At 41.3% G+C, this 12180-nt stretch overlaps 2 long non-coding RNA genes across 3 annotated transcripts; both read right to left on the reverse strand.

Annotated features, from left to right (window-relative positions):
- Nucleotides 1-5596: 5596 nt before the first annotated feature.
- LOC123483860 lies at nt 5597-9737 on the reverse strand. Of its 2 annotated transcripts, none has more exons than XR_006658320.1 (7): nt 9521-9737; nt 7716-7778; nt 7514-7588; nt 7261-7322; nt 6429-6494; nt 6190-6246; nt 5597-5637 (listed from the first exon to the last, which is right to left on the reverse strand). It is a non-coding gene; the product is annotated as an uncharacterized LOC123483860 (long non-coding RNA). The 2 variants fall into 2 exon arrangements; XR_006658321.1 differs by lacking the exon at nt 5597-5637 and adding an exon at nt 5675-5688.
- Nucleotides 9738-10818: 1081 nt separating this feature from the next.
- On the reverse strand, nt 10819-11488 carry LOC123483861. The gene is made up of 3 exons (XR_006658322.1): nt 11388-11488; nt 11014-11292; nt 10819-10847 (listed from the first exon to the last, which is right to left on the reverse strand). It is a non-coding gene; the product is annotated as an uncharacterized LOC123483861 (long non-coding RNA).
- Between the last annotated feature and the right edge of the window lie 692 nt (nt 11489-12180).

Below are 12180 nucleotides of genomic sequence, written 5' to 3' on the forward strand. Positions count from 1 at the left end.
CTCTCTCTGCTCTCCCCCTCCCCCTCTGTCTGTCCTTGATTGCAGGAGTGAAGTCTGGTGTGCGGGAGTCAGGGTTCCAGCTGCAGCTCATTCACCATAATCACCTCAGCCTTTAAGACCCGGTCAAACTTTCCACTCATCGTCAGATCATAGTCAAGACAACCATATATTTGGAACCTGACTCCTGCCTCCGCTTCACTCCTGCCACCACCATCCTGCTCTCCACTATCGGGCCTCTCCTTTGGACTCACCACGGACACTAGGACATTACGGTACCACACCTGCCCTGACCTGGATCTGTACCCTCCCTGTAACCTGGACTTGCTCTTCCCCATTTATTGGAAACCTGGACTATTGAACATTATAATAAACCTGTTAAAACTTCTCTGGCTTGGTGTACTTGTCTGCATTTGGGTTCTATCCAGTTAAATCATAACAGTATAGTGAGAGGTCCTTGCTTTCTTAGATGAGGGGGCGGTTATAAAATGTTGCACATCACTATTTTTATCAGAGAAAGGACGTCACGTGTCTCAAGTTCTTGATATGTATTTCTGTTAGTATTTCCTGATGTTGCAACTAAACCATAACTGATCAACCTAAAGTACTAGTTTGGAGAGTTCTCTTTTGACATTTCTCTTCTCTTCTCTTCTCTTCTCTTCTCTTCTCTTCTCTTCTCTTCTCTTCTCTTCTCTTCTCTTCTCTTCTCTTCTCTTCTCTTCTCTTCTCTTCTCTTCTCTTCTCTTCTCTTCTCTTCTCTTCTATTATATTCTATTCTATTCTATAATAGTCTATAATATTCTATTCTGTTTTATTACCAGGGGTTTTCCAATCAAATGCCAGACATTCAATTATAGAGTTTTGTTATCAGTAATGATGTTAAAACTCTGAAATGTTGCCACCCCAGCACTTTTCCTGGTTTGTTAAAGAGGAAGTGATACACAGTACCAGTACTGACCAGCTCCCCAGAACTGCTGCAGAGAGGATATGACATTAGAAAACTGTCCTTTTCAGGCACACCCTTCCCTAAAAAGTCATTATGAAAATCTCAATGGGTCTTCAGCTGATGGGATACAGCAGTTGAACTAAGCTCATGAGGCATTTATAAGTTATATTATTCAAGATTCAATGGGTATATATCATTAAAGAGATGAACCGGTACTTTTGTACACTTTTTAGCCAGTAGTTGTGAAAGAATTGCTCACAAGCCAAAAGTGGTCCTTGAAAATTGCATACTACTTCACTTATGTGTAGATTGCTCTCTCTCTCACTCTGCTGTGGGTGCATGATGTGCCTCTTGCTAGCTGTCACTCACATGGCGAGGGGCTGAAGCTCATTGGTTGAACTCAAATTGCTAGGGGGCTGGCCCACTTGGGGGAAATGTAGGGAAAATGGCGCAACACAGATTCCAGAAAAACAGTCGCTGTCAAACTAGGGACTTCCTGGGTAATTAAGGTAAGACAGTAATTCTGCTCATACTACACAATACACTACTGTACATATACACAAAAGTATGTGGACACCCCTTAAAATTAGTGGATTCAGCTATTTCAGCCACACCCGTTGCTGACAGGTGTATAAAATCGAGCGCACAGCCATGCAATCTCCATAGACAAACATTTAAAGTAGAATGGCCTTACTGAAGAGCTGAGTGACTTTCAACATGTCACTGTCAAGGATGCCACCTTTCCAACAAGTCAGGGAAATCTTAACGCTACAGCGTACAATGACATTCTTGATGATTCTGTGCTTCCAACTTTGTGGCAAAAGTTTGGAGAATGCCCTTTCCTGTTTCAGCATGACAATGCCCTATGGCACAAAGCGAGGTCCATACAGAAATGGTTTGTCGAAATTGGTGTGGAAGACATAAAAATTGATATTTAACCAGGCAAGTCAGATAAGAACAAATTCTTATTTACAATGACAGCCTACCCCGGCCAACACTGAGCCAATTGTGCGCCGCCCTATGGGACTCCCAATCACGTCCGGATTGTGATACAGCCTGGAATTGAACCAGGGTCTGTAGTGACGCCTCTAGCACTGAGATGCAGTGCCTCAGACCGCTGTGCCGCTGGCCTGCACAGAGCCCTGACCTCAACCCCATTGAACACCTTTGGGATGAATTGGAACGCCGACTGCGAGTCAGACCTAATCGACAAACATCAGTGTCCGACCTCACTAATGCTCTTGTGGCTACATGGAAACAAGTCTCTGTATCAATGCTCCAACATCTAGTGGAAAGCATTGCCAGAAGAGTGGAGGCTGTTATAGCAGCAAAGGGGGGACCAACTCCATATTAATGCACATGATTTTGGAATTAGATGTTCAACTAGCAGGTTTCCACATACTTTTGGTCATGTAGTGTACTTTGTAGTTTCCACAGTTCCGGAGTATGTCTTTAATTTAAAAGTCCCAAAATGTATGTACCGATCACAGATTTAACTCATACATTGACAAGCCCAATAACTTTATTAGGCTGAAGGAGGGCTGGCCAAAGCAGGTTGTATGAAAGAGTTGACAATGATGACAACATCCATTTGCTGTAAGAAAGCACTAATGTCATCTCTTGGATGAAAAACTAAAGTTTATTAAAAAGCACAATGCATAGATATTCAAAAAGTACAGTTGAATAGAAAAAAGAAACATGTATAATACTGATAATATTCTGTAAAATTCATAAAGAAATATGTTAATCTATCATCGAATGACAGAAATAATGAATCAAAGATAATACATTTCAGACATTGATAACATAAACAATAAATACAAAATTGCCATGATGGTGCCGCTATGGAAGCCATGGATCATCGATCCCTTACATTTTTTGTACATTTAATACTTAGTTGTTTTTAATGGTCCAATGCAGACATTTTTATCTCAATATCAAATAATTTCTGGGTAACAATTAAGTATCTTCATGTGATTGTTTTCAATTAAAATGAGCAAAAAAAAAAAAAACGTTTCTAAGCAAAGCGCAATTTGACAATCAAGAATTTAGCTAGGAATGTCTGGGCGTGGTCTGAGTGGAAAGGGGAAAACTGAATATTAGGTAGGTGTTCCTAATGTTTGGTATACAAAGTGTATATAAAACACAGGAAAATCACGTTTTTGACAGCGCTGGGATTTTAAGTCGTTTTCTTTTGCCATTTTTCTATCAGCTTTTTGTTTTTTGATTGGTAATTCAGAATCCGTAATTAATTGGTCATCCTGAATGAGTTTTAAGTTTGAATTTGCCAGTTTGGCTCACTTGCTACCTACCAAGCTAGCTTGGAGACTGTTTGGATGTGAATGGGTTAGAATGCCACAACACCGGCTTGGAGAGAAGCAGAAGAAGTGAGAGGACTGCATGAGGAGATGGCTGGGACTAGTGGATAAGATACTCTGACTGATAATGTTATGCTTCTAGTGCCTTTGAGGCAGCATAATAGCATCACCCAAGTGGGTGCTACATGGAGTTAGTGGAGAGGAGTGGCTAGCCAGCTAAGCTAACTTTCACCAACCCAGAGCACGGAGGACATGGGGGGGCAGCTGCTGACTGTCTCTCTACTCTGACCGGCTCCCTCCTCCACTCATAGGATCATCAGACCATCAATGCTTCCTCAGTTCTCAATGCCATCAGATCTGCTTCCCTGATCATCCGTCATCTTGTCCAGTTCCATTACTCTCACAATTTATACATTTGTTTATGTTTTTGTTTGTTCTTCTATAAGCAACTCAGCTTTTAACTGCCATTTATGCAACATAAGTCTACTGAACTAGGGCAACAGGTAGCCTAGTGGTTAGGAGCAAGCAAAAGGTTGCTGGTTCGAATACCCGGACCGACTAAGGGAAAAATCGCTCTGCGCCTTTGAGCAAGCCACATAACCCTAATTGCTCCTATAAATCACTCTGGATTAGAGTGTCTGCTAAATGGCTAAAATGTAAAAACAAAATAACTAACCAACAAACAATACAATTCATTACAAAGCAGATTATATTGCTGTAGCTGCAGATAAGATCCATCATCATTACACCATATAACTGTTTAAAAAACTGTTACAGTAATACACAATTAAACCATGATTAATTAAAAACAATGTTGTTGTTTTTTTAATTTATTTTTTAAATACAAATCCTTCATGTAAACTCAGCAAAAAAAGAAACGTCCCTTTTTGAGGACAGTGTCTTTCAAAGATAATTCGTAAAAATCCAAATAACTTCACAGATCTTCATTGTAAAATGGTTTAAACACATGCTTGTTCAATGAACCATAAACAATTAATGAACATGCACCACGGTCGTTAAGACACTAACAGCTTACAGACGGTAGGCAATTAAGGTCACAGTTATGAAAACGTAGGACACTAAAGAGGCCTTTCTACTGACTCTGAACAACACCAAAAGAAAGATGCCTTAGGCATGCTGCAAGGAGGCATGAGGACAGCAGATGTGGCCAGGGCAATAAATTGCAATGTCCGACTGTGAGACGCCTAAGACAGCGCTACAGGGAGACACGTGTAACAACACCTGCACAGGATCGGTACATCCGAACATCACACCTGCGGGACAGGTACAGGATGGCAACAACAACTGCCCGAGTTACACCAGGAACGCACAATCCCTCCATCAGTGCTCAGACTGTCCACAATAGGCTGAGAGAGGCTGTTCTGAGGGCTTGTAGGCCTGTTGTAAGGCAGGTCCTCACCAGACATCACCGGCAACAACGTCGCCTATGGGCACAAACCCACCGTCGCTGGACCAGACAGGACTGGCAAAAAGTGCTCTTCACTGACGAGTCGCGTTTTTGTCTCATCAGGGTTGATGGTCGGATTCGCGTTTATCGTCGAAGGAATGAGCGTTAAACTGAGGCCTGTACTCTGGAACGGGATCGATTTGGAGGTGGAGAGTCCGTCATTGTCTGGGGCGGTGTGTCACAGCATCATCGGACTGAGCTTGTTGTCATTGCAGGCAATATCAACGCTGTGCGTTACAGGGAAGTCATCCTCCTTCCTTATCAAATCAAATCAAATCAAATGGTACACTTCCTGCAGGCTCATCCTGACATGACCCTCCAGCATGACAATGCCACCAGCCATACTGCTCGTTCTGTGCGTGATTTCCTGCAAGACAGGAATGTCAGTGTTCTGCCTTGGCCAGCGAAGAGCCCGGATCTCAATCCTATTGAGCACGTCTGGGACCTGTTGGATTGGAGGGTGAGGGCTAGGGCCATTCCCCCCAGAAATGTCCGGGAACTTGCAGGTGCCTTGGTCGAAGAGTGGGATAACGTCTCACAGCAAGAACTGGCAAATCTGGTGCAGTCCATGAGGAGGAGATGCACTGCAGTGCTTACTGCAGCTGGTGGCCACACCAGATACTGACTGTTACTTTTGAATTTGACCCCCTTTTGTTCAGGGACACATTATTCAGTTTCTGTTTATGTCTCAGTTGTTGAATCTTGTTATGTTCATACAAATATTTACACATGTTAAGTTTGGTGAAAATAAACACAGTTGACAGTGAGATGACGTTTCTTTTTTGCTGAGTTTACAATGTGTTATTGTGTGTGTGTGTGTGTTTGTGTGTGTTTGTGTGCATAATCCATGTTCCAAGGTTTCTCCTGCTCCTCCTCTGATGGTGTGTCCCTCCAGCTCCCTCAAGGACCTGTAACAGATCACCACAAAAGTGATTTATCCCTTCAGCTCCCTCAAGGACCTGTAACAGAAAAAAAGTTTATCCCTCCATTTCCTTCAAGGACCTGTAACAGATCACCACACAAAGTTATTTATCCCTCCATTTCATTCAAGGACCTGTAACGTATCACCACACAACTTATTTTTTTAGGTATACTTTAAATAGATGCAGTATACTTTGATATCAAAGCATTAGCTCAATAAGTATAATACAGGTGTAGCATCTTAATATGATCATCCTGTTGTTGCAGGACATTTCCTGCACAGTATGAAATACAAACTCGTAGTGTATTCAAGGTTTAAAAGAGGCTTCTAAAGTTTTGTATTTCCACTTCAGAATTTCAGACTTGATTTTCCCCTAAATACAGATGTATCAAGCCCTACAAAAATGTCCATGCATTCTAATACACACAATAATTCACATATCCTTTTGCTGCAGGAGTATTTTCATTCTGTGAGAAACTGGTCAAATTAAGATCCTACACCTGTATTAGTGTCAATAGCATATGGCTATTAGTCTTACCTGTGGCTTTGTGTGGCTTCACTTGAGAATAGACTGAATCTGCTACTGGTGGGGTTGCTGTTTATGTAGGAGGATAAACATCAGCATAATATAATAGTTATATCCAGAATAATATCAATAATAATATCCATAATAATATCCAGAATAATGTACAGAATAATAAACATTTATTCAATATGGGTCAAAGAGGAGTGAGGTTCTGATAGGGGGAATATGGAGGGAGGGATGTCTAGTCTTACCTCTCTTCTTCTTGGCTTTGACATTCTTTTGGAGGTCAACCTCAGCATAGATGTGACCAGCTGCTTCTGACAATGGACATTTGCAGTCAACAAATGCAGAAATTAGCTTAATGCATATGCTGCCTCTTCATTCGAAACAGAAAAACATAATCAGGCTCAGAGAGAGGTAATATAGGTGTAGAGAAGGGGTGGGCAAATTATGTTTGATAAAATAAAATAAAACGTTTGTCCACCTCTGGAGTAGAGAGAATACAAATACAATAGTGAAATGTAGAGATTCCAATAGGCCGGCCTGAATGTTTTGACAATATTTAGGAGATAATTTGCTATGGGAGTGCAAATCCAAATGTATGTTAACATCAACACTATAATCCATAGTTCATCACACTGATGATTGTCACGCCCTGGCCTATAGAACTCTAGCTAGTTTGGTCAGAGTGTGAATATATTCTAGGTTTTGTATTTCTATGTTTGGCTGGGTGTGGTTCCCCAATCAGAGACAGCTGTCGCTCGTTGTCTCTGATTGGGGGATCATACTTAGGCAGCCAGTTTTCCTGCCTGTGTTGTGGGATTTTGTTAGGTTCATGTTTAGGCTTGTGGGTTAGCCTTTGGACCGTCACGGTTAAGTTTGTTGTTTTGGTTACTGTTTTGTGTGTTTATTAGTTAATAAACATGTTCGGGCCGTTCACGCTGCACCTTGGTCCGTCCCGTTCCTTAACGTACGTGACAATGATAGAAAGGTAATGTGATCGAAATGATTTCTCACCAGTTTCTTAGGACATACTTAGATATAGTTTCATACCCTTTCAATAGATTGTTGATTAAGTCTTACCGGGGCTGTGTATGGCTTCACTAGAGAATAGACAGGTTCTGCCTCAGGTGGGGTTGCTGTTTCTATAGGGGGTGAGGATAAAACATCAGCATAATGTTACAGTTATACAGAATAATATACAGTTATACAATACACAGTTAAAGGTATGAGGTCATGATGATCCGTTACATAGAGAATACAGCTTTTTAATATGGGTCAAAGAGGAGTGAGGTTCTGATAGGGGGAATATGGAGGGCGGGATGTCTAGTCTTACCTCTCTTCTTCTTGGCTTTGACCTTCTTTTGGAGGTCAACCTCAGCATAGGTCACATCAACAGGTCCAGCGGCTGCTGACAACGGACATTTCCAGTCAACAAATGAAGGAATTAGCTTATTGCAAATTAGACCTCTTCATCACAAACTCAAAAATTACGAATTAAGGTTTTAATGACTGCCAACCTGTATAATGGTTCTTACCAGTGGCTTTCCCTGTCTTCACCTCAGAGTAGACAGGATTTTCTTTTGGATAATCTCTCTTTACTGAGGAGGAAGAAGTACAGAGAACTTGTAAATATATTTATATATTATTATACGTGTGTGTGTGTCATATATAAAGTATATATATACACTACTGTTCAAAGGTTTGGGGTCAGTTAGAAATGTCCTTGTTTTCCATGAAAACATTCATGAAATGAGTTTGAATAGGAAATATAGCAAAATGCATAGGAAATGTAGTCATTGACAAGGTTAGAAATAATGATTTTTTTATATAAATAATAATTGTGTCCTTCAAACTTTGCTTCGTCAAATAATCCTCAATTTGCAGCATTAACAGCCTTGCAGACCTTTGGTATTCTAGTTGTCATTTTGTTGAGGTAATCTGAAGAGATTTCACCCCATGCTTCCTGAAGCACCTCCCACAAGTTGGATTGGCTTGATCACCACTTCTTACGTACCATACGGTCAAGCTGCTCCCACAACAGCTCAATAGGGTTGAGATCCTGTGACTGTGCTGGCCACTCCATTATATACAGAATACCAGCTGACTGCTTAATAGTTTTTATATAGTTTGGAGCTGTGCTTTGGGTTATTCTCTGTTGTAGGAGGAAATTGGCTCCAATCAAGCGCCATCCACAGGGTATGGCATGGCGTTGCAAAATGGAGTGATAGCCTTCCTTCTTCAATATCCCTTTTACCCTGTACAAATCTCCCACTTTACCACCACCAAAGCACCCCCAGACCATCACATTGCCTCTACCATGCTTGACAGATGGCATCAAGCACTCCTCCAGCATCTTTTCATTTGGTCTGCGTCTCACAAATGTTCTTCTTTGTGATCCGAACACCCTCAAACTTCGATTCCTCTGTCCAGTGTTCTTTTGCCCATCTTAATCTTTTTATTTTTATTGGCCAGTCTGAGATATGGCTTTTTTCTTTGCAACTCTGCCTAGAAGGTCAGCATCCCGGAATGGCCTCTTCACTGTTGACGTTGAGACTGGTGTTTTGCGGGTACTATTTAATGAAGCTGCCAGTTGAGGACCTGTGAGGTGTCTGTTTCTCAAACTAGACACTCTAATGTATTTGTCCTCTTGCTCAGTTGTGCACCGGGGCCTCCCACTCCTCTTTCTATTCTGGTTAGAGCCAGTTTGCGCTGTTCTGTGAAGGGAGTAGTACACAGCGTTGTACGAGATCTTCAGTTTCTTGGCAATTTCTCGCATGGAATAGCCTTCATTTCTCAGAACAAGAATAGACTGACGAGTTTCAGAAGAAAGTTATTTGTTTCTGGCCATTTTGAGTCTGTAATCAAACCCACAATTGCTGATGCTCCAGATACTCAACTAGTCTCAAGAAGGCCAGTTTTATTGCTTCTTTAATCAGCACAACAGTTTTCAGCTGTGCTAACATAATTGCAAAATGGTTTTCTAATGATCAATTAGCCTTTTAAAATGATAAACTTGGATTAGCAAACACAATGTGCCATTGGAACACAGGACTGATGGTTGCTAATAATGGGCCTCTGTACGCCTATGTAGATATTTCATAAAGAATCAGACGTTTTCAACTACAATAGCCATTTACAACCTTAACAATGTCTACACTGTATTTATGATCAATTTGATGTTATTTTAATGGACAAATAATTAGCTTTTCTTTCGAAAACAAGGACATTTCTAAGTGACCCCAAACTTTTGAACGGTAGTGTGTATATATATGTACACATTGTAACTCATCTTAGATACACTGCTACAATTTTTTTCTCAAATGTCACAGTTGAGAGTCACCTTTCTTTTTCTTGTCCAACTTGTTCAGTTGAATCTGGGCGTAAGTCACATGACTTGGTCCAGCAGCAGAAGCACCAGCAGCATCTGAGACATAATACACAAACACCTCCACTTAGTCAAACTCTACATGTCATATTAAATGAAGAGAAGCAGGCTACTACACATTCATACTGAAAACATTACATTACACTTCCATTATCATTGTTGTCTGAGTGATTGATCGTATGGTAGATGTTAGCGTCACCTGTTGGTCAAAGAAGAGAGAGGCAGGTTAGTTAGGTTGATTATCCCTTAACTTGACTAGGGACACATTGTACGGTAACATGTTGTAAACAAAGTGGATGTTGATGAGTCAGTGTATGAGGTTACAGAGAGAGGAGAGTGGTAGAGGTCTGGGCTGAGAGACTGACCATTCTGCAGATGTGTATACCCAGTATCAGGAGCCTGGCCCTGGGTAGATCCTTGGTCCTGTTGGGGGTCCTGGTTGGTGCTCTGGGGCTGAGGGGGCCTACAGGGAGAGAGATACTCTGCATGAAAGCACAGAGAAGATGTTATACTGTACGTATCAATATAGTTGAGAGACAGTTGTACTCAACAGAATATTCTGATGAAACAGGAACCTGTAATGACAAACACATTGTGTTATGTACTGAACTTTCTTCAAAACGTATATTTAGAAATGTCTCTCCTAAACATGTAATAGAATGTTTTGTATTAAATGAGAAACAGCCAAAGTGTCACCTTTGTTGTTTTGATTTCTCCACAGCAGGACCAGGAGAATGACCAGTAGAACACCAGCAACAACCAGACCCACAACCACTCCTACTAGGACTGATGTAGAGGATCCAGGAGCTACGACTGGAGAGAGAACAGCACAGACTCTGATAGAGGTTATATTGGTTTAGAGTATAGAGCATGAAAAGAAAGTAGGCTGGCCCATATTTTGACAATTTAGTTGAGAGATCATATTTTCTAGGGGAGTGCAAATCTAAAACTATATTAACGGATCAACACTTAATGACATGTTTTTTTACACAGATATAAAAAAGGTAACTAACTTGTGATCATAAATGTTTTCTCACCTCTCACTGTCACCCAGCTCTCTGGTGATTCTCCTTGACCAGATTTACATTTATAGAATCCTTCATCTGACTTGGATACTGTAGGGATGGTCATCTCTCCTTTGGTCTCATTCTTGATGAGTACTCCATCTTTGTAGAAATCAGCTTTGAAGTTTGGAGCTGACTTTCCGGTATTTACAGCTCAGAGTCACAAAGTCTCCTTCCAGTCACGGGATAGACAGGGCTCTCCAGGATCACATCACCATCTGTGTAACATAATATAGAAATAATACTGTAAATCTGGAGTCATCCCTCACAATACATCAACATCTTATGAGCTTGTATTTATGAGATGCAATCATTCAGTTCGAGATTTGAACATCCTATCATATATATGTAGAAATGTTAGTGAGTGTTGTACAATAGATGTACCATTTACTGTGATGTTGACAGCATTACTGTACTCTCCTGATCCAGACTCACACCAGAACACTCCACTGGACCATGTGTATGTGTAGTTGATGGTACATGTGGACCCTGTTATTGATCCCCAGTTAGAGACACACCCTGACTCTACTCCTCTCTCTCTGTAGCTCATCAGTCTCCATCCAGTAGAGTTCCCCTTCTCCTCACAGCTCAATGAGAGAGACTTTGATGTAAAGTGTTGTGTTGTGTTGGGACTTATTCTGAGAGACACTGAAGGCTGCAGATCTGAAACAAAGAGAGACAGAGTCAAACCTATAGTTATATACACACATGAGGGTAACTTAAATATGATTCAATACAGTTTCAATGCAGTTAGTTACCTCCTGACCAGAGAAACTGAGGTTCACTGTAGAGTGTGTCATAGACTGGGTCTCCTCTCCCAGCTCTACACACATATCCTCCTGTGGGAGTAGGACCAGCAGGGATCAGGAGTGTAGGAGTCTTCAGTAGTCCCATTGCCTGCTTCTGGAAGATGCTGAAAAGAGTAGGACTGCTCTGTTAAAGTGGGGAACCGTCCTGTACCAGGAGAACCTCCAGCCTGTAGACGTCTTGTCAACTTCACAGCTCAGAGACACTGAGTCTCCAGGGTTCAGCCACTGAGGATAGATACTCAGAACAGCCTTCGGGGTTGATCTGTGATCAGACAGAGGACATGTTTGAGTTTTCTAACTTTCAGTCTTAGCAATGATTCTTGTTACCCATGGAGATGTTTACATGATTAGATAGACTCACCAGACACAGTCAGTTGTACAGCATCACTGGTCTTGGAGAACTTGTCTTCCCTTTACACCCTTACAGGTATATGAACCACTGCTAGACACGTAGACAGGACTGATTCTGTACTCAGACTTTGTATTAGAGTAGACTGAATAACCATTCGTATACCACTCATACCGCCAGTCAGTGTCTCTCCCTGTATGTCACATCTCATAATGACAGTCTCTCTAATGAATATCTGGGTCCAGTTGGGTTGGAGGGTCAGAACAGCAACAGGTCTCTCTGCACAGACACAACACAGACAACTAACTGAATAAACAGTTGCACAATTGTAAATGTCTTTATTTATCAAAAAGGTCTACTCATGTTAGCTTATAATTGTTACAATGAGCAGAC

The sequence above is a fragment of the Coregonus clupeaformis genome, unplaced genomic scaffold (genome assembly GCF_020615455.1).
Source record: "Coregonus clupeaformis isolate EN_2021a unplaced genomic scaffold, ASM2061545v1 scaf0156, whole genome shotgun sequence".
Classification (NCBI taxonomy): domain Eukaryota; kingdom Metazoa; phylum Chordata; class Actinopteri; order Salmoniformes; family Salmonidae; genus Coregonus; species Coregonus clupeaformis.